General features: G+C 41.1%; 1 protein-coding gene across 3 annotated transcripts in view; it reads right to left on the bottom strand.

Annotated features, from left to right (window-relative positions):
* CTXN1 (cortexin 1) overlaps positions 1-20,174 on the bottom strand; it is a 535,945-nt gene that overhangs the window by 145,498 nt on the left and 370,273 nt on the right. The window lies entirely within an intron of this gene.

Genomic DNA, 20,174 nt, shown 5'->3' on the forward strand with positions numbered 1-20,174 from the left:
TACTTGATTTTCCTTGTATTTTCCTGACTCTCGTATACCTCTAAACTGTTGGGAGGTTACACTTTTTTTTCTTTAAAAAAAAAAATAGCAACTGAGATCATCCTTTCTCCATTGCTTGCTTGCTTAACCCAGTGATGTACTGCATAAACTTCGCCCACATGATTAAACCATAACAATCATGGCTAAATCTTCAATATACCACACCCACATCATCGGTTACTGCTATATTACTGCATCGTTAAGAAGATGAAGAAAACAATATATGCCGCAGCTGGGGCACCTGCAGTAATATAGATAAGGGAAGTCTATATGGGATCTTTCTTACATGCCTTGATTTTTTATATTCAAAACTGATGAGTAAAAGGAGCTGATGACAGAAATGCCCAATTTCCTGTTCTTATATGCTCACTGTAAAGACAGTACTCATTAAAAATTGCAAGCCATATAATTCTGGCAGCTAGCCCAGCATTATTCTTTTTATTATGTGTATACATCCACAGTGTAACAGATAATCCAGTCTGTTTTAGGATTCCCAAAAAACATTCCCTACCTTCTATCACCTCCCACACAAACTGCCCAATATGTTATTTAAATGCATACCAGTTTTTCTTTAACCACAGAATTCTGTTTGCTTTTAAAACACTTTCAAAATTACCCTCATTTGATCACCAGCGGAGCAATTTGTATTGTTCTTCAACTGCTTTGTAACATGAATGCTCAACTGTGGTGAACATGATTTTTTTCACAGATATACCCATTAAGCAAACTCAATTACGTCCTCCATTTAAATCCATTTCCACTCATATATGTTTTCATCTGGCATCAATTCAGTTTTTTGTGTTCACTTATCTGAATTTTCATTGGCCTGTGTCCATGTACAAATAACATGTTGATTTAGTACAGGCGGGCCTTACAAATAGTACAGAGCAGTGTTTTATCCTCCAGGGACCCATGGTCAACATATAAAGATGTCAGCGACCATTAACATTGTCTATGACGCATTTATTATTGCTGTGTAGCAAATTTCCCTACCAAGTGTAACATTTTATAACTGGTCAGAGATGATGCCAGCAAAAGCCTATAATTTTTAAAGTCTCTCGGAAATTTTATCATCATTCTAGCTTGTAACTAAAAATATTAACTTCACTTTTTAACCTAAAATAAAGATAACCAAACATTATTGTATTTCCCTTCCCCACCAGACAGATTCATGCATACATACTGTGTGTGCGTGCACACACACACACGCACACACACACACACACACACACACACACACGTGCGTATGTGAACTTGCACATGGACAAAATGGAAACTGCTGGAATATGTGACTAATCCTTTGATGCTACTCTGCTTGTACTGATTCCTATGAGGAATAAAAATGTTCTTTCCTATAAATCATTATTGCAGTTTAACGCAATAAAAAAAAAAATCCTCTGAGCATTGTGTTTTCCTGCCCTATATCCATATCAAAAAATAAACTAGGGGCAACTAGTCCTCCCTCAGATTAAATACCCCAGTTTTAGAAAGCTCTAAATATCAGCCGGTGTCATCTTGATACTTCCATGAAAACTATACCTGCTGACTTCACCTACCTAAGATGTGTTCAGTTGTCATTGCATATTTTTGATTCAACATTACCAACCACATATGCAGAAATCTGCAATGACATTCGACTGTCCAACAGATATTTAATAGCAGAACTAAATAAAACTCACCCCATTTCATTTTTTGTTACACATTCTAGTCTATATTGCCACTGTGAAATTCTTAAGAGCACTGATGTGTGCTTTGTCCATGAATATCCAAACTGAAGGTAAAACCTACCACACTCCTAAAACTAAAGAAAGGCATAATCATCTCGCCTTTTCTCTCACATCACCGGCCAACCCTCCTTCTCTAGTTCCATCATTGTCCTTCCTTGCAAACTATGCTATCTTCCTTAAATTGGGCATTTATTTTCAACTCTTCAAACTTAAGTAATCACTCTAGTGCTTTTCTGTTGGCCTACGTGACTCAGAACAGAAGAGCTTTTTTTTGCTCCTTAACTTTGAGATGAGGAGGTTGCCAGATCAGGGAGTGGCACAGGGCACCATATAACCTAACTGTTGTTTTGAGTGGAGTTATCCAATCCTTGTATTCATAGTGGCAGAGACTGAAGTCCCAAAGTCCACACCAAACAACTCTGTAAACTCTTCTCATACAGCTTGGCTGTAAGTGGCTTGTAACATGTCCTCCCTTAGTATAACTGTGCTCAGTGATGAAGTCCATGTCAGTAGTAGCGTAGCACAAACCAATGCATCCTGAACTGCAACAAACTGCACAATGGCAAAAACATAATCTTTCTCATGTAACTCTCAAAAAACCTTATTCAAACTTATAAAAGTAGAAAGATACACAAACCATCATGCAGAAACACAACTCCATTAGATGGTAAACTAGCTAAAGGGCAGCACACCATTTAACTCATGATCACCTGATAGAAACCAGTCAATAGAGCACATCATTCATATTAATTAAAACAAGTCAGTCATTTTATATTTAGCTGTTTAAGTTTTAGAATTGATTTAATGCTGATAGCGCTATTCAGTCCTGGATGCTTGTCGTGTTAAAGTAATGTGATCCAGAAATATTCTGAATAACCAGACCAAGATATAACAACCCCAATGTCTAGGGCTTACTATCATCAGTAGCTCTAAACACAGACTCATGCACTGCACCATTGTCATGCACATGTTTTTTCTAAGGCATTACTCAGGACTTGGCATTTTACTTTTAAATTATGGTCTGAAATTCAGTGCAGTCCTTCAGCCTGTGGTTTGATTTCCCTATATAAAAAGCAGAACATGATATGCTTGTTGTTAAAAATCATACCGTTTGTACTTAAAAGCAAATATTCTGCATTCTACATGATATTGAAACTCGAGTTATCACAGATGTATTTGCAAAATGAGCATAATGGCAGGGGTGTGTATCCTTTGTGTTAATACCGACAGAGTCTGTCTTTATGTCATAGCTGCTGTTTTAGTGGATCTTTTACAAATGAAATTAGATGCAGTACTAAAAAGCTTCATAACCTCACTTGTGAGGACTGACCGACTGCATTTAATTATGTCTGTATCTTGATGACAATGTCTATTAATGCTCTGAACACTAGGGTTTGATTCCTTTCTCTTCCATTTACCTTTGCATGACTCTGAGCAGGTCATTTAACCATGCAGTGCTTATTCCTAAAAAGGGACAGTTGTATCCAGTAGGTTTAGCCAGTTAAATGCATAAAATCAAAAAAATTATAGGCAATCCGAAAATATACTTTATTGTGCTTATTATGATCCATATGACAATACTATTTCCTACCACTCTCTCTACCAGCTATGGTCTCCCAACATTGTACCATTCATATAGCATTTTCTCTTTAATTTCGGCTAACTGACATGATGCATAATCTTTCAATAAAGTAATTTAGCATAACATTAGAGTCTTGTTTTAGTACTGCATCAGAAGTAGTTAGTCTAGTCATAAGTATCATCTGCCTCAATGAGTACTTTTAAAAACTGATTTAGGATGCAACTTGTACTTCTAAGCCCATAACGCAAGCCAACACTCAATAAAACATTCTGGTCATTGAAGACTCCATTGTGTCACACACTGATGCCACTCTGACTAGGGTGAGTAAGGAGACATTCACGGTCAGTTGCTTATCAGCGTTCAGGATCCACCACATTGCGCACATACTCAGGTCATTGGATCACAAGTGCAGTATGACTCGGTCATAGCCCATGTGGATATAAATCATGTGAGATGTACCTCCCTAGACTATATGAAGACAGAGGCATCATGGAGCTCTTGGAATGTGTGTCCCAGGCTGGTATGAGCCTAGAACTGAGTAGCATTTTACCTTCTGCAAGGATGATGCCACAATACAAACAACAAAATGACAGATCTTAATAATTGGCTTAGTTTCTGGTGTCATTCTAGGGGGATGCAATATTTATCAAAATGGAAGGAGATGGTCAACTGACCACACTACTTTGCCAGGGGTAGCCTGCACCACTCCCCTGTAGGCTTTTGAATATTAGCTAAAGCCTTGTCCTCTCCCATAGTGCCTTTTTAGGCAATGCCAAACTGAAAGTACTTCCGACATAGCAAATAAAAACCAAGAAAATATAATGGTGGTACTGCTCAATGCTAGAAGAATAAACAAAAAACTCAACTCCTTAGCAAATATATTCACCCGAGAGAATGCGGACATCTTTGCAGTTACTGACACATGGTTTAAAGCAGAGAAGAGCACACCAACAGTGCAATGTTATAATGCCTTCCACACATTTAGACAGGCAACTACACAAACAGAGACTAAAGGTGGAGGTGTCCGGATGTACATTAAAAACAAATAAACCTCAAGGCTTGTCAAACAGGACAATGTCCATGAGCTTCTCCACATTCAAATCACTATAAGCAAAATTTTCTTGCAAGCTATAGGTCCCCTTCTATGACCCAGGAAGCATGTAACATATATTTAAACTTGTTGGAAACACTCGCCATCCAACCCAACACCATATTAATTGGCAACTTTAATAACCCTGCTATTAACTGTGAATCATATACAATGCCAAACCTACAGGCATGGAGATTTCTGGATTTTGAAAACACAAACTCCCTGGACCAGATTGTCAGTGCACCTACCAGGGGTGCAAATATACTGGATCTGGTCCTCTCTGATATGGGAGAGTGCTGCACACCCTTCAGCATAATGCTTTCTCTGGTAAGGTCAGACCACAAAATGGTCTCCTTTGAACTAAAAATAAAACTTGAAACCCCAGCTATCCCTGAAATATTCAGGAACTCTAAGACTAACTTCCTAATATTAAGCAATTATCTGGCAAAATTTCAAGCCCCCATAAACCCTGAGAACACTTCTGCCTATGCAGAACTGTTCACAGAGAACCCTATAAAAGCATGTTAATAGCCGCAAAGAGGCAGCTGTACTCAACAGGAAGAAGTACAGAACTAACTCAAAAAACAAGCCATCCTGGTGGAATCACAAAATCAATAGGCTGTATAACAGGAGGAAGAAAATCATGGCAATAATTAGGAGATGCAGCACCCAGCAGGATAAAAGCACTCTCATCAAACTAAACAAATAACTCGGAGGACAAATAAAGTCTATCAAAGCCAAAATTAGGGGTAAATTTGGCCTTCCAAGCCAAGGACAACCACAAGGCATTCTTTAGCTATGTCTGCAACCTAAAAGGTAATACACAACTCATAGGTTCATAGGAGGTTACTAGGCTAATGGCCTAGAGCCCTTACAAGCCTAGCCATATTTATCTTGAGTTTACCCAATTGTCGGTGGTTAGATGAATGAAGTTTGCAGTAGTAAATTGTCTACAGAGCACATTGTTAATGGAGCCACCCATACTAAGCCAGGAGATATAGAAAACCTACTAGCTTAAATTGAGCTCCAACGTTACCCCTCTCTCCCCCTCAACCTCCCCTCAGGAAATATATCCCCCCCCCTTGCCCAGACAGTATCCCAGGATGCCTTGTAAACAGCTTGAAACATGATGTATCAGGCCTTCTGGAATTTCTATTTAGCTGTAGCTTCCAAACAGGCTTCATATGTCACAAATGGAGAACAGCAACAGTCATCCCTCTGCACAAAGATGAGCCAGCTACAGACCCTGGAAACTACAAATCCATAAGTTTCACTAGTCTCATATGCCATGGAAAGAATTATCATGGAAAGGAACAACAATGACAGAAAACCACCAGATACTGGACCCAGTCCAGTTTGGTATTGTCAAGGGCAGGTCATGCCTATTCAACCTGGTGGATATCTTTGAGAAGGTTACCAAAGCAATGGATGAGGGCAAAATGGTTTGCACTGACTACCTTGACCTGGCCAAGGCATTTGACACAACACCCCACTTGAGCATTGTTGATAAACTCAAGAGGTTAGGTATAAACCCTTATGTCACCCAGTGGATAGCCAGCTGGTGCTCAGACATGACCCAGGAAATTAGAATTGGGAGTCCACCTTAGAAACAGGCCAGTCACAAGAGGAGTCCCTCAAGTATTGGTCCTGAGACCGTTCCTTTTTGGCATTTATTTCTCTGAATGTCAGTGACCCCTGGCTGACTAAATTTGCAGATGATTGCAAATGAGGAGTGGTCAGAGAATCCCCCACTGACACAAATGTTCTCCAGGAATGGCTGACAGAGACAAATAACTGGTGTCAGAGACATGGACTAAAACTTAATGACAAGAAATGCATAATAGTATCCTTTGGGAAGTCATCCACCCCTAATAACTATCATATTGACAACACAGCCCTAAGAGCTGACCCAGTAATCGGGGACTTGGGGATACACAGAGACAATAATCTAGGCTTTGACCATCACATGTGTTTAGTATTGAAATCATTCAATGTTGTGCAAGTCATAAAAGTATGGCATCTAGGTCCAAGAAAGTCATTGTTCCACTGTATTTGGCATTCATCAGTCTTATCATGTATTACAATGCCCCACTGGTATGTACCTAACAAGGTATATCCATCAATTGGAATATCTATAGAGGTTCCTCACTAAAAGAATGCAGGGTATACGTAACATATCCTTTGAAGACTGCCTTGCGTCCCTTTCCTTGTATTCTGACTCCTACAGGCTGTTAAGGAGAGATCTATGATTGTCATAGCATACAAGGAATTGTCAGACTCCACCCTGAGAGACCTCCTGCATATCTGCATAAAAAACAACTCCAGAGTTACTCATTCTAAAGGCTTAAGCCTTGCCTGTGATATAAATAAGACAGGTATGTATCCCAGAGACTACCCCTTCTCTGGAACAGGCTCCTCATCTTTGTGAAGCCGAATTTGTTTCTAACCCAATTTAAATATACCTTGGACAGCTGGATGGAGAACAGCAAATTCATCCCTGATTTGGCACCTATGTCTCTAATGGACAGAGGTAGCCTGTAAGTGATGCATCTTCAAGGCCTCTGTTTGTAGACTTTTCACCACCAAAGCCCTTACTTATACGTTTCAAGGGTATCAGAACTCGTCAGAGATTTGGGATGCATGACTAGACTTAAAAAGGCCCTTTTGATCATTAGCCTAGTAAACACCTATGAACCTGTACTGGTTTGGTGCAAGTATGCAATCTATACACATCCTTTTTGTATAAGACAATTTGGTGTGACAGATATATTTGTATTTCTTGCCATCTTTGTTTCTATCTTATCTCTTCGGTGTAATTGCATTTCAAGCATAAAAAGTAACTGATGACCCCCCCCCATGACCATTAGTGTTGAAGGTGATCAGCGTCTCTTACATTTTTTCTTATATTTTTTTTTTACTTTGTTGAACCCAGATTGCTGACGCTACAGTTGCATTATAATGTGGGTATCAATAAAGCAGTCAACAATCAAAAGTCAGCAGCTGGTTTCTATGCTCCCCACCTCCATCAGAAGGATGGTGACCAAATTCTACTCCCCCAAAATGGAAGGACACTGAATAGTTCCTCCTACAGCCCCTTCACAGCATGCATGGTCAGAAGGTAAATGATAGTCTACTTATTCCCTGCCATTTATATGGGGAAAGCCTGAATACTGGTTTGGCAGCCTGGATCTGCTTGAAGCAAATGTATTTATTTATTTATTTATTTATTAACCGGTTGGTTCAACTGAGCCAGGGGCCCATTTTCAATGGAGACCGAAGGAGAAAAGCTCCAAATACAATTACAGTAATATACAGTGAAAACTAAGATTACAATAGACTTATTTACAAGAACTTATACATAAGATGAATCTTCTATTTTGTACAGCAGTGAACATGTTTTAGTAATAGAAATTATATAACAGTTGAGTATGATATGATTATATCATCAGAAATGCTGATGATGGACAAAATTCCCTTCAATAATGTCACTTCTGTATCATTACCTTTGGTAGCCAGGCCAGCATATAAGGTAGACAACACTCCTCAATGTTATCTTATACTGGCAATCAACTGTCCTTGGGTAACCCAACCCCACCTCCTAATCCAACATGGCAGGGAAGGAAGCCTTCTCACTGCTAATTACCTGGCTTAAATTCTGGCCACAATACAGCAAACCATACAAAGCACCAGAGCTCTTAATAATGCATGAGATAGTATCACTAAAATGCTGCGAAGAAGTTCTAGGCCAAATTTTTTAAAACTGACAAAGTTAAAATGCTGCATTAATTGCAACAAATGTACCTTCATGGCATTCATTACTTAGTTAACCAGGTAGTGGTCTGATCACAATGGATCATTTCAAACAGTGACCAGAAAACACCTTGTTGTATGCTGATTATTTTTCAGAATAGTCTCATAAATGTGGCAGTTTAAATCTCTCGGGTACAACAGTCCTGCACAGCCTTGTAATATTAGCATGCTAAGCCACGGTGGTGCAGCGGTAGCATTGTCACCTCACAGCAAGAGGTTCTCCCGTTTGATTCTCGGCTGGAGCGCTTTCTATATGGAGTCTGCATGTCCTCCCTGCAGTCAAGTGGCATTCAAAAGACATGCATGAATGGGCGTGCTTTCGTTGAAGGTTGGGCTGGCACCTCAGCACCATAAAAATCTACTGCCAATTATTAGCGGACCGGAGTTCTGCTGTGGGGACCCCTAACTGGGAAAAGCCAAAAGAAGAACAACACTACTAGTTTCACCCAAACCTAACATATTGTTCTTTACAGCATCTTGTGCATGTGAAAACTGCCATTCTGTGCACCTTAAATCAATTTTGTGTTCACTTTATGAGCTCATCCACACCAGACATGAAATAAAATGTTTGCCTCTATTCAAGAGATATCAAAAACATTTTGAACAGATGTTCGAGGGTCTAAACATTATTGATATGTAAATTTGTAATGTTGGTTTATGACTGTAGAGAGAATTTCTCCACTCTATGCTAAAATCCACATTATGTACCTTAAGATGCTACACTCCCTTTGTGAAGCCATCTTTCGGCCATACTACTTTTGTCCTAATATCCCCAGGTTGTTCAGATGTATTTTGGACTAAGTAATCAAAGTGTTAACCATTGCACTTCAAAATGCTGTTCACAAAATGGTGATATCTTAAAAAGGTAACAGCAAAAAGAAAATTAAAAACATTTTGTAGGACAGGCAAACCTTAATGGACCTCCATGTGATGGATTGTACCCCATAACTCTCAACTATCATAGGTTTATAAGTTCATAGGATGATGCTAGGTATTCGCCCAGAGGCTCTTATAATCCTAGCCAAGAATTTCATTCATGTTCCCACAAAGTCAGCACCTGTTTCCCTGTCCAGCAGGGACACAGGTGGGATCCCAGGGGTATATTTTCTGTTTCCCATCCAGTAGTCCAGGTTCCTCTTAAAGAGAGCTAGTGAGGTCCTCTGCTTGATATGGAGAGGAGGTTTATTCCACAGATGGGGGAGTCCTTGGGACACAAATCTACCCCACCTACAAGTTCTATTAATGTCACAGACCAGGTTGAGACCTTGAGTGCATGTTGCACAGGTGGAGTTTGACTTATGGATATGCAGCAACCCCATCAAGCCTGAGTCTGAGATGGCCTTGTAGCCAGACCTGTATAAGACTGAGCAGAGGGACAAGTCTATTAGCCTATCTGTATTGGATAAGTGTTTGAGACCCTGGATTTTCCTGGTCAGGAAACTTTGTGGTCTCGCCAACTGCTGCATGTGCTTGGCAAGGTAAATGCCGAAAAGGATATTGTACTCGACAATGGGTCTGGTAAGGGAGGAATACAGGGATGTTATGACCTCCTTGTTCCTGGATGAAATACTCTTACTTATGTGGTGAGCCATGTAGAAAGCCATCCATACAACGGAGGCAATATGGTGGTCAAAAGTCAGGTTGCTATCAACCTGAGTGCCCAGGTCCCTCAATACTGATTGCGTGCTTAGTACATTGTTGTTAATGTGATAATTAGTGGGGACACCATTTTCCCCTAAGGGGATAATGATGCATTTCTTGGCATTCAGTTTGAGGCATGCTTCTGGCACCAGTCATTAGTTTGGTTAAGGCCCTCTTGGAGGATGTTTGCATCACTAGGGGAATTTATGAAAGTGCCCATCTTGCAGTCCTCTGCAAACTTGGTCAGCCACAGACCACTGGTTTTGGCTTGCACCTCAGCTACCCATCTGGTAACATATGGGTTGATGCCTAGCTGGGAGAGTTGATCTATCATGCCTGAGTGGGGAATAGCATCGAAGGATTTTGCTAGGTCAAGGTAGGCGGTGTGAACTGCCTTGCCCTCATTCATGGCTTTCGTGACTATTTTGAAGAAGGCGACCAAGTTTAATAGGCATGATCTCCCTTTGACAAAACCAAACTGTGTGGAATCAAGCATTTGGATGTTGCCAGTTTCTTTGTTTATAAGGTCCATGACAATGCGTTCCATGGCCTTGCAAATCAGGCTAGTTTTGCTGATGGGCCTATAATTGCCTGGGTCAGTGGACGCTCCACCTTTGTGCAGAGGGATGACAATGGCTGTTCTCAATTCTGCTGGGATGAAGCTGGTGCACTGGCTTTGGTTGAATAGGTTGCCTAGTGGTGCTGAGAGCTCTTGCCTGAGTTCATGTAGGACACAGCCAGAGATGTTGTTGGGTCCCATGGAGGCTGTATTTTTTGCCTTTGAGAGGGAATTAATAACCTTCTCCCTGGTGATGAGGGGAGGGGGACAGGTGCTGGGGATGTCCTGGTTTAGTGGTGGGGGACAGGGTGGTGAAGTTTTCACTGAACTTGCCTGCCAGCAGGTTGGCTATATCTGTGGCATTTGTGTATGTGGTATTCTTGACCACCACTTCAGAGCAGATTTGGGAATTACCTTTGAGACTGCAGATGTATGCAAAGAAGGCCTTGTGATTGTCCTTGGTGGATGTGGCCAATTTGGACTCAGTTAACCTTAGAGGATTTCACCAGTGACCTTATTTGCTTGTTCAGACAAAGGAGAGATTGCTTCCAACTTGGCACCTGCTCCTTCTTGGTCCCGGACAGCAATTTCTTTCCTTTTATTATAGAGTCTGTTTATTGTTGCTGTCCACCAGACAGGTTTACTCTTCTTTGAGGAAGATAATTTAGTTCTGTCAGGTATTGCTGAGTCCATGCAGCTATATAGGTGCTCATATAGTTTTTTGGTATAGGCTTGGGCATTAGTGCTTGATTCAGCTGAAGGGACGGTGGCTGTGAAGCTGCTTATACCTGCTCTCAGGACGTTGTAGTCAGCTTTGTAAAAGTTTTTTGTTCAACCCTTGCAGGGGGAGGGGCGGGTTCAGGGGAGATGGTGACTTCAAAAGTGTTTGCTTTATGGTTGGATCTTACCAAGGAGGATGACACTGTAGTGGTGCTACAGTGACTACTCCTGTTGGTTAGTACCAGGTCCAGGATATTTTCACCTCTTGTGGGGGTGTCGACCAGGTGATCTAATGCATTGGCATTGATAAAGTCGAGGAATCTCTGGGCATTTGTGTTTGAGCTAGACTAGGTCTTCCACTCTATGGTTGGGTAGTTAAAGTTGCCCACGATCAGGGTAGAGGGTTGCATCGTGACGGATTCAAGTAAGTCCAGATAGGTGGAATGGGCCTCCTGAGTCATGGTTGGGGGTCTGTATCTAGCTATGATTTGAATATGTGTTTTGTCAATAGTTAACTGCACCTGGAGTGTCTCCTGTGTGTCATACTGTTTGACCAGTCTGGAGGTGTGTATGTTTTTGATAAATATTGAAACTCCACCTCCTCTGGCTTTGTAGCCCTCTGTTTGGGGTCCGAAAGTATGGTAGGACAAGTAACCTGGTAATGCTGGGGTGCTCTCCGCATCTTTGAACCAGGTTTCAGTGAGTGCATAAATGTCAGCATCTTCCAGGGCAAGGAATGCTTGCAATGAGTGCAGTTTCATGTTAAGACTCCTAGCGTTTAGCAGCATGACCTTTAAATTTCATTTAGAAGAATGCATGACCTTTAAATTTCATTTAGAAGAATTTTTCACGTTGATAATTTTGTCATTATGACTTTTCTTAAAAAAGGCACTACAGGGGAGGTAAAAGCCTTTGCCTGAAGCCCAGGGGAGACAGATGAAAGCCATCTCTGGCAAAGCATTATGGTCTGTCAATCATGTCCTCCCAGGCTGTCATATACTGGATCCCCTTGGAATGAAACCAGAAACTAAGCCAATTGTTAGTCAGTCATTTTCTGTTTGCACTGCAGCATCATTCTGGGTGATGGTAGGATGCTGCTTAAGGCTAGGGACATACCTGCCTGGGACACACATTCAGTTAGCTCACTCATGTCTCTCTTCATATCGTCCAGAGAGGTACATCTCAAGTCATTCACACCAACATAGAATGGACTATGACAGAGTCATAACAGTACCTGTTGTTGAGTGACTTGAGTGCGTAAGTGATATGGCAGATTCTAGCACCTGACAAGCAACTTACCATGAGTTTCCCCTTGTCTAGCCTGGTGAGGGGCACATCTGTGTGTCTCACAATAGAGTCTCCTATGATTATTATGCTGGGTTTGTGGCTGAGCCTTAGAGGCTGTGACACACGGGACACATCTGTGTGTCTCACAATAGAGTCTCCTATGACTACTATGTTGGGTTTGTGGCTGAACCTTAGAGGCTGTGAGACACAGGCGTGTGTACTATTTGTGATGCTTGGTGCTGGGGGTTCTGATGTGCGTGTGTGTTTTTGCTTCGGAGGTCTCCTTTCTTTTTAGTTATGTTTTTGTTGAGAACCCCCGCATATGTAGGAGTGTGTTGTACAGATTTGGGTGGTGGTAGAGGTGTGGTGTTTGTGCAGACAACCTTCTCAGTGCCAGATGTACTGGCTTGTGATTGAAACAGCAAGGATTCTAGGTTCTTAGTGCAATTGCATCTCTCGGATATTGTGTTCCTAGGTGTAGAAGAGGAGGGTTGCCCATGTACATGAGGCAGTTGCTACACTGTCTGAGGATGCCCATATCAACCAGACTAGCAGGAGGAACCATAGGAAATTGGCCTTCCATGGTTGTCAGAATCTGTGGAAGAGAGGTCAGGAATAGTAGAGTGGGTACTATCAGAACAGAGTACCTATAGGTGTGAGTAGGGATGGATAAAATCGCAGTAGCTGCAAGGGAGGGAGTTAGTTACACAGGTGTGCTGGTAAGGGAAAAAATGCAACAGAGATACCAGAATTTTGCACACTATCCAAATGTATGCCTCAAGTCTTTCATCTGTCTCATAAAATTTGTAGTTTTCTCGTACACCATTGAGAATCAAAGTCACTAGATAATGATAGGCATTTGAGTGTCAGAAGTCAGTAGATATTGATAGACATTTCAGTGTCAGAAGTCACTAGATAATGAGAGACATTTCAGTGTCAGAAGTCACTAGATAGGTTCATAGGTTTATACTAGGCTATCTGCCCTAAGGCATTTATAAGCCTAGCCCAAATTTTTGTGGCTTACGCCACCCCTTATATGAAAAAATACTGTGCCCATTAGTTTGTTGTGCCTCTGTCCAGCAGTGACACAGAGATGATTCCCGGGATAAACCTACGATCTTCCATCCACAGGTCAAGATTTCTCTTGAACAGAGCCAGCGAGGTGCTCTGCCTCACATGGACCGGGATTTTATTCCACAGCATAGGGAGTCTCTGAGTGATAAATCTATCCCTCCAGCACGTCCTATTTATGTCCGTGCTAAGGTTTAAGTTGCTTGCTCTAGTGGTTTTGGTGGATTTGGATTTTTTGAGGTGGAGCATGTCCATTAATTCCGGGTTGGACATGGCCTTGTATGTCAGGTACATGTCACCTCTGAGCAGACGGTATAATGATAGACATTTGAGTGTCAGACTTCATATCTTTAAGGAAACGCAATGCTAATGCAAAGCCTGTTATGCTGCAAACTTTCTAAGTTTAAAACAACAAACATTAAAATATGTCCTTGATTTTGGACCTCTGCCTTCCTATAATTTCTGTTTTTACTTAGAATTCTTGCACTAAATAGGTTGGGAAGTATGTTGCCCCCTCAGACACTGACCCCTCTATATTATGTACTAACTCCAAGGTTACTCTACCATGGGGATAGAATAAAAACTTGTGTATCCCATAGTTCTTCAATCATATAATTACAACAGCCACAATGTGTGACTAAACTACATTTGACTAAATAGGTCTTCCTAACTGGGTATTGACATAAGCCAATTCAATTAAACCCTGTATTCCCAACAATTTCTAATATTGACTTTTTCTCTAATCACAGATCACCCAGCTTCTGCCATTTTGTATGCTGTATTGTGCCTATAAGCTATTTAGTCATTATGCAAGGCTGAGAAATCTGTAAGATGTACCAGACCTGCTGTCAGTGGTACATTTCTCCACTAGCAGTACCTCAGTACAGAATTTAGTGTTTTGTCAAGTAACCTATTTTTACAAGAAATAGTTGTTTACAGTCCATCAGATCTATGACTATTTTTTACAATCAGGATTCCATGGATTTTCTCTTTCTTACTCTCTTTGTAGTCATATCAGTTTAATACTGTAAAAGATTACTAGGCTTTATTTCGGCCACCTTTCATGCTGCACTTATTTTACATCGATTTCCATATACCTTACAACAAAGCATGTATTTCTTCATTTTTGTTTCACACTGCAGCCACTAACTTAAGGGTCATTTTTGCTAGCTTCCTCATGTTCCCATCCTCAATAATTTCTTAGATAAGGTGGCCACGTGGTGTAAGCCACACCAGAAGAGTCTTCCTTCCAGAAGAACCCTACATTCAAGTATCATCCACGTCCCCATGAGTATGTTCTTAGGGGGTGAGTGCCATGATGCACCTCAAGTGGGAGAAGGCCAAGCAAGGAACCATTGTACTGCAGCTTGTAGCAGGTTCTTCTCATATTCCTACTAGCCACTGACATGCCAACTGATGTCATGAGAAACAGCATACAGAGGCATCATTAGAGAAATGCTGATACCTATGGGGAGACATGTTCCTCAAATGCCCAACCCCCCCACTACCAGCATGCCAATGATTATCACCACCAATGTCTCTACTTTATTTGTGTATCTCAGCAAATCTACACACCCTCCTCCCTTGGAGAACTGAGTAGGTGCCGTCTGTTTTGTCATTCTCGTCTCTACCCTTCCACATTAGCTTCAACAATTGCCTCAGACTATAACCAAACTCATGTCACCTGTATCAACATTAGGGCTTTATCTCACTACACTAGTGGAATTAGCCATTTGTTCACTTTTAGAACAGCTTTCATACTCTAATCAGGTGTGACCCATTAAACATAAGTGACAATATTCAGTATTTCAAGGAAAATGAGATTTTCTACATGTTTCTAGCTGCCATGAAGATCATCTGCTTTACTTCCTGGCATCATGTTCCCAAAAGACAAGTGCCTGTTATCTAGATAGAACTGAAAGCACCAGAAAGCCTAAGTGACTTGTTCAAAGTTGTATACACACAGATGGCAGCTGTTGCATTCAAACCCTCCTGTTAGATGTTCAAAGCTCATTAATACATCATTAGGTTAATAACGAGCCGTTACTGAAAGCATCAACTCTCATTTCTCTCTGAGTACCATCTGCAAAGACAACAGACTGTCACGATTCCATATGAAGCCATAAAAGAATAAATAACAGTTCTGATGCGTCCAGAGAGAGAATATAGGAATCACAGGTTTTGTGGATAAATTTCTCATGGGACTCCCTGTGCCTTAGTGAAACATTTCTCTTCATTTTGACTAACCTTAAACTTGCCTTTTTCTTGACAAATCTGACCTCATGCACAGTATATTTCCATCACTGCTTATTTTGAGTTCTCTTGACTCATTTTAAGCATTTGTCAAGCTTCCTAAACACATCTACAGCTGTGGGCAAACTGTGTGATAAAGCATTAAAAAATATAAGAAGTTGAGTTTATCATCACAACCCTGCTGGATTTTGCTTAGCATTTCAGATTGCTTTGCTTTTTGTTCCTTACAACAACAACAACATATCTCCTTATCCAGTATACAGAACTATTAGATAACCAGAGATGTCAGCTGATGTGTGTTGTTTTACTATATGAAAAACAGAAGCTACCTTTCACTGATGTCAGTTATCATAAAGGGAAGGTTGGCACACAATATAACTTTTGTGTGTCTTTATCATACACCATTAAACATTTTTAATGTCACGGTTGTAAATACCATTAGCCCTTGTTATAAGAGAAAAAGATTTATTTAAGGGTCAGCCCACTCATTCAGTTAAACAAATAAATCAGTTCTGCTTATCCAGTTAAATAAATCCATTCTGACCACCCCTCATGTCTTCTAGAGGTTGATATCACTAGCTAGAGTGGACATAATAATTTGAGGAGAGAGCTGACAGACTGGGGTTGGGAGGGTGGCCTAGTGGTTAAGGTGTTTTACCTTACAAAGACAAGGTGCAGGGTTTGAGCCTCACAAGGGATAATTGGCTAGGCTTACAATGGCTTGCAAGGGCAGTTAGCCTAGTACTAACCTATGAACCTATGACTGACAATACAAGAATACATAGGTTCATAGCAGGTTACTAGGCTAATGGACCTAGGGCCCTTACAAGCCTAGCCAAACGTTTATCCCCAAAAAGAAACCTCAGTCAGCACCTGTCAGTGAGGGACACAGGGGCACCCCTGGAACAAATTTGTGGTTTCCCATCCACTCATCAAGGCTGCGCTTGAAGAGGGTCAGTGAGGTACCCTGCTTGACCTGTATGGGAAGTCTATTCCAGAGACAGGGCAGCCTCTGGGAGACAAACCAGTCTCTCCAGCAGGTTTTGTTGATGTCACATATTAGATTCAGGCCTTTTGAGCAGTTAATGTGCGCGGAGTAAGACTTATGGATATGCAGCATCTCTAGTAGGGCAGGATCCGAGATTGCCTTGTAGGTGAGAGACAGATCACCTCTAAGCAACCTGTAAGATTTAGAGTAGATGTAGATGTAGAGTGATAGTGATTTGAGCCTGTCTGCATAGGGCAAGTGTTGGAGGCCATGGATTCTCTTTGTGAGGTATTTCTGTGCCCTTTCCAGTTGGTGTAGATGTTTGCAGAAGTACATACTAAACGGGGCGTTATACTCAATTATTTGTCTAATAAGGGAGGAGTACAAAGAGGTAATAACCTCCTTTTTTCTAGATACAGTCCCTGTACTTATGAGATGAAACAAGTAAAAGGCTTTTCTGACCACTGCTGCTAAATGATGGCTGAATGTGAGATTATCAGTCTGAGTACCCAGGTCTCTCGCCACAGGTTGTGTGTTTAGGGGCTTGCCGTTGATGTGATAATCAATAGGGGCCATGTTTTTGACAAATGGTAGTATGATACATTTTTGTTTACATTTAGCTTGAGGCCATGACTTTGGCATCAGTCATTAGTTGTTGTGAGACCCTCTTGCAGTATGTTAACATCATTTGTGGAGGCAATGGCAGCACCCAGCTTACAGTCGTCCGCAAACTTAGTCAGCCACAGGCCTTTTGTCTTTGCCTGGACCTCTGAGAAGTAGATGCCAAACTTTAGGGGTCCCAGGAAAGATCCCTGGGGAACTCCACTAGTGACAGGTCTGCTATAAGAGGTGGAGGCGCCTATTTTGACCTTGAGGGTCCTGTCAGTTTGAGCCAGTTGGCCATCCATCTAATGAGATAGGGATTTACACCAAGTTGTTCTAGCTTTTCGATGATGTCCAAGTGGGAGATTGTGTCAAAGGCCTTGGCCAAGTCAAGGTAAGCTGTATGTACTGACACTCCTTCATCCAGGGCCTTGGTGACAGTCTTTGTGACAAAATACATAAATTCTGCTTGCAGAACCGGCAAATGATAGGGAAATTAAACCTAGATGAAAAATATGTTAAATATGTTTTTGTTTTCTATTCATTTATTCTTTTCATTCATTCTTTGATTACTGCCCTATGCTATTCTGGGTCACAGGTCACACCCTATCTTTGTGAGCAATGGACATGAGGCAGAGGACCATTAAGAGACAGGATGCCATTTTTAACTACCAATCTGAAAGCAGAGAGATTTAAAAGTACAAACCATCCCTCAGATGAGAGACCAGTCCCATTTGCTTGAGGTGGTGGCAGCTCAGGTGAATGTAAATCATACGGCACTTGTTTAAAAAAAAAAAAAAAAAAAAAAGGGAAGTTCCCTGGTATTCTGCCCACGTTTCTCCTAGTCGGTATGAATACCAGCTCAGGTCTCCCCAGCAAAGTGTACATTGGCCTAGTGAGACTAACCTGGTCAACAAAGAACAAATAAATACATACAAAATGTATCTGTCAGGTAATTTCAAGTATTGCATATTGATTTACATTTAGCATTTTGCCCGTGTGTTTCTGTCAGCGATGGTATTTTGTGACAGGAGGTTACATATGCAAGGCAGTCTGAACAGTAGTGAGGCAAGTAGCTAGAAGCCTTTGAAAGGACAGAAACTACAATTCAGAAAACTTTATAATCAGCCACAAGGGATGTTTGTCAGCAAGCACAAAGTATAACGGTGGATCATCATTCAGTTAACTGGAGTCAATGAACATAAGCAGCTTTGACTCATAAACACTCAATGCCCCCTAGATGCATCAAAAGGCAACAGTGACTCACAAGGTTAGCTGCCTGGCTCATCTTTGTATGTCACAATTTTTACCAAACTTTCTTTTGTGCCCCTGGCGCATTGCATAGGGATAATGATTTTTATCATAGCTGCCCGTACGGATGAGTTTGTCAGCAGTATAGAAAATAAAAATACAATGTGCGCATTTTATACACATTTCAGTAACTCATATGGAAATCAAGCATCCCTGCTAAAAATATCACCGTTCTCTTTTCTACTCTCTAATTGTTGGTCTGCAGAGACATCTAGCTAGTGGAAGCCATAGCTGTGACTGTGGTACTGAGACTTTCTCATTAATTCCTGACATCTAGGGTTGATCTACTTTGTAAGAGTTATACTTAATAAAATAACCACACTCCACCACTCGCTGAGGAATACAACCACCCCACTTTTAACAATGCTGTAACCGGACAACAGTCGTACTAAGATGCCATGTGGTATAGCACAGCTCACTGAGTGACCTAATTATTTATGAGCCTAGCTCACTGGATTACCCAATTAATTATTTATGAGCCTAGCTCACTGGATTACCCAATTAATTATTTATGAGCCTAGCTCACTGGATTACCCAATTAATTATTTATGAGTTCAGTTCACTGAGATACATAATCAATTAGTTATAAGGGCTCCATTCAGAGCCATGTTTCTAAACCTCACTCAAGTGACTTAGTGTGTAGGGGTACTTTTCTATTTCATGCAGAATTTAGCCAAGAATTCTAGAAAGTTCCCTATCCTTGACACCTGTCTTACCCTCTTTAGCAGCTAAGTGAACAGCTATGACAGACAGCATGGTCTTATTTTTATCTTTTATTTCCTTTCATAAGATTAGAAAACTGGGATTGAGAAAAATGATGAAACTGACTAAACGGTACTTAACCATTCTATGCACAGTGGTGTGGAAAAATCCATATCATTCTGTACAATAAATCCATGATTAATTGCCTATCCATAGCACCCCCCCCATTCAAGTTATAGATTCCCCCCTGCATGGATCATGATGCGCACAAAGCCTACTTGACCAAGCTGGAGTCAATCCAAATATTGCCAAATATTCTGGTCATGGGGAATTTCAATTATCCCACCATCAACTGGGAAACCTTGTGTAGCCTTAACTAATGCAAACATTCCTTGACTTTGTTAACTTAAATGCCCTGGAACAAATTGGTCAAACCCCAACAAGAGGAATAAACATACCAGATCTGGTCCTGACCTAAATGACAAACAGGTGCACCACCGCAACTGTTGGACCCTCATTAGTTAAATCTGACCACAAATCAGTCACCTTCGAACTGGCAATAACACCAGAACTCACAAAGGGCAAAGTCAAACTAAAAACTTCATCAAAGCAAACTATACCCTCCTAGGGGAAGGTATACATGTATTCCAAGCCCCACTCCCAGCTGAAAGTGGTAACTACACCAAAGCTTACACTAAAGCCCTGTACAATCACTTGTAGAAGTGCATAGACTTGGCTGTTCCAGAAAGAATCAAAGCCAGATCTCCAAGTAAGAAAAAGCCACCCTGGTG

This window comes from Protopterus annectens, chromosome 13.part0 (genome assembly GCF_019279795.1).
Source record: "Protopterus annectens isolate FY-2018-M chromosome 13.part0, PAN1.0, whole genome shotgun sequence".
In the NCBI taxonomy this organism is placed as follows: domain Eukaryota; kingdom Metazoa; phylum Chordata; order Ceratodontiformes; family Protopteridae; genus Protopterus; species Protopterus annectens.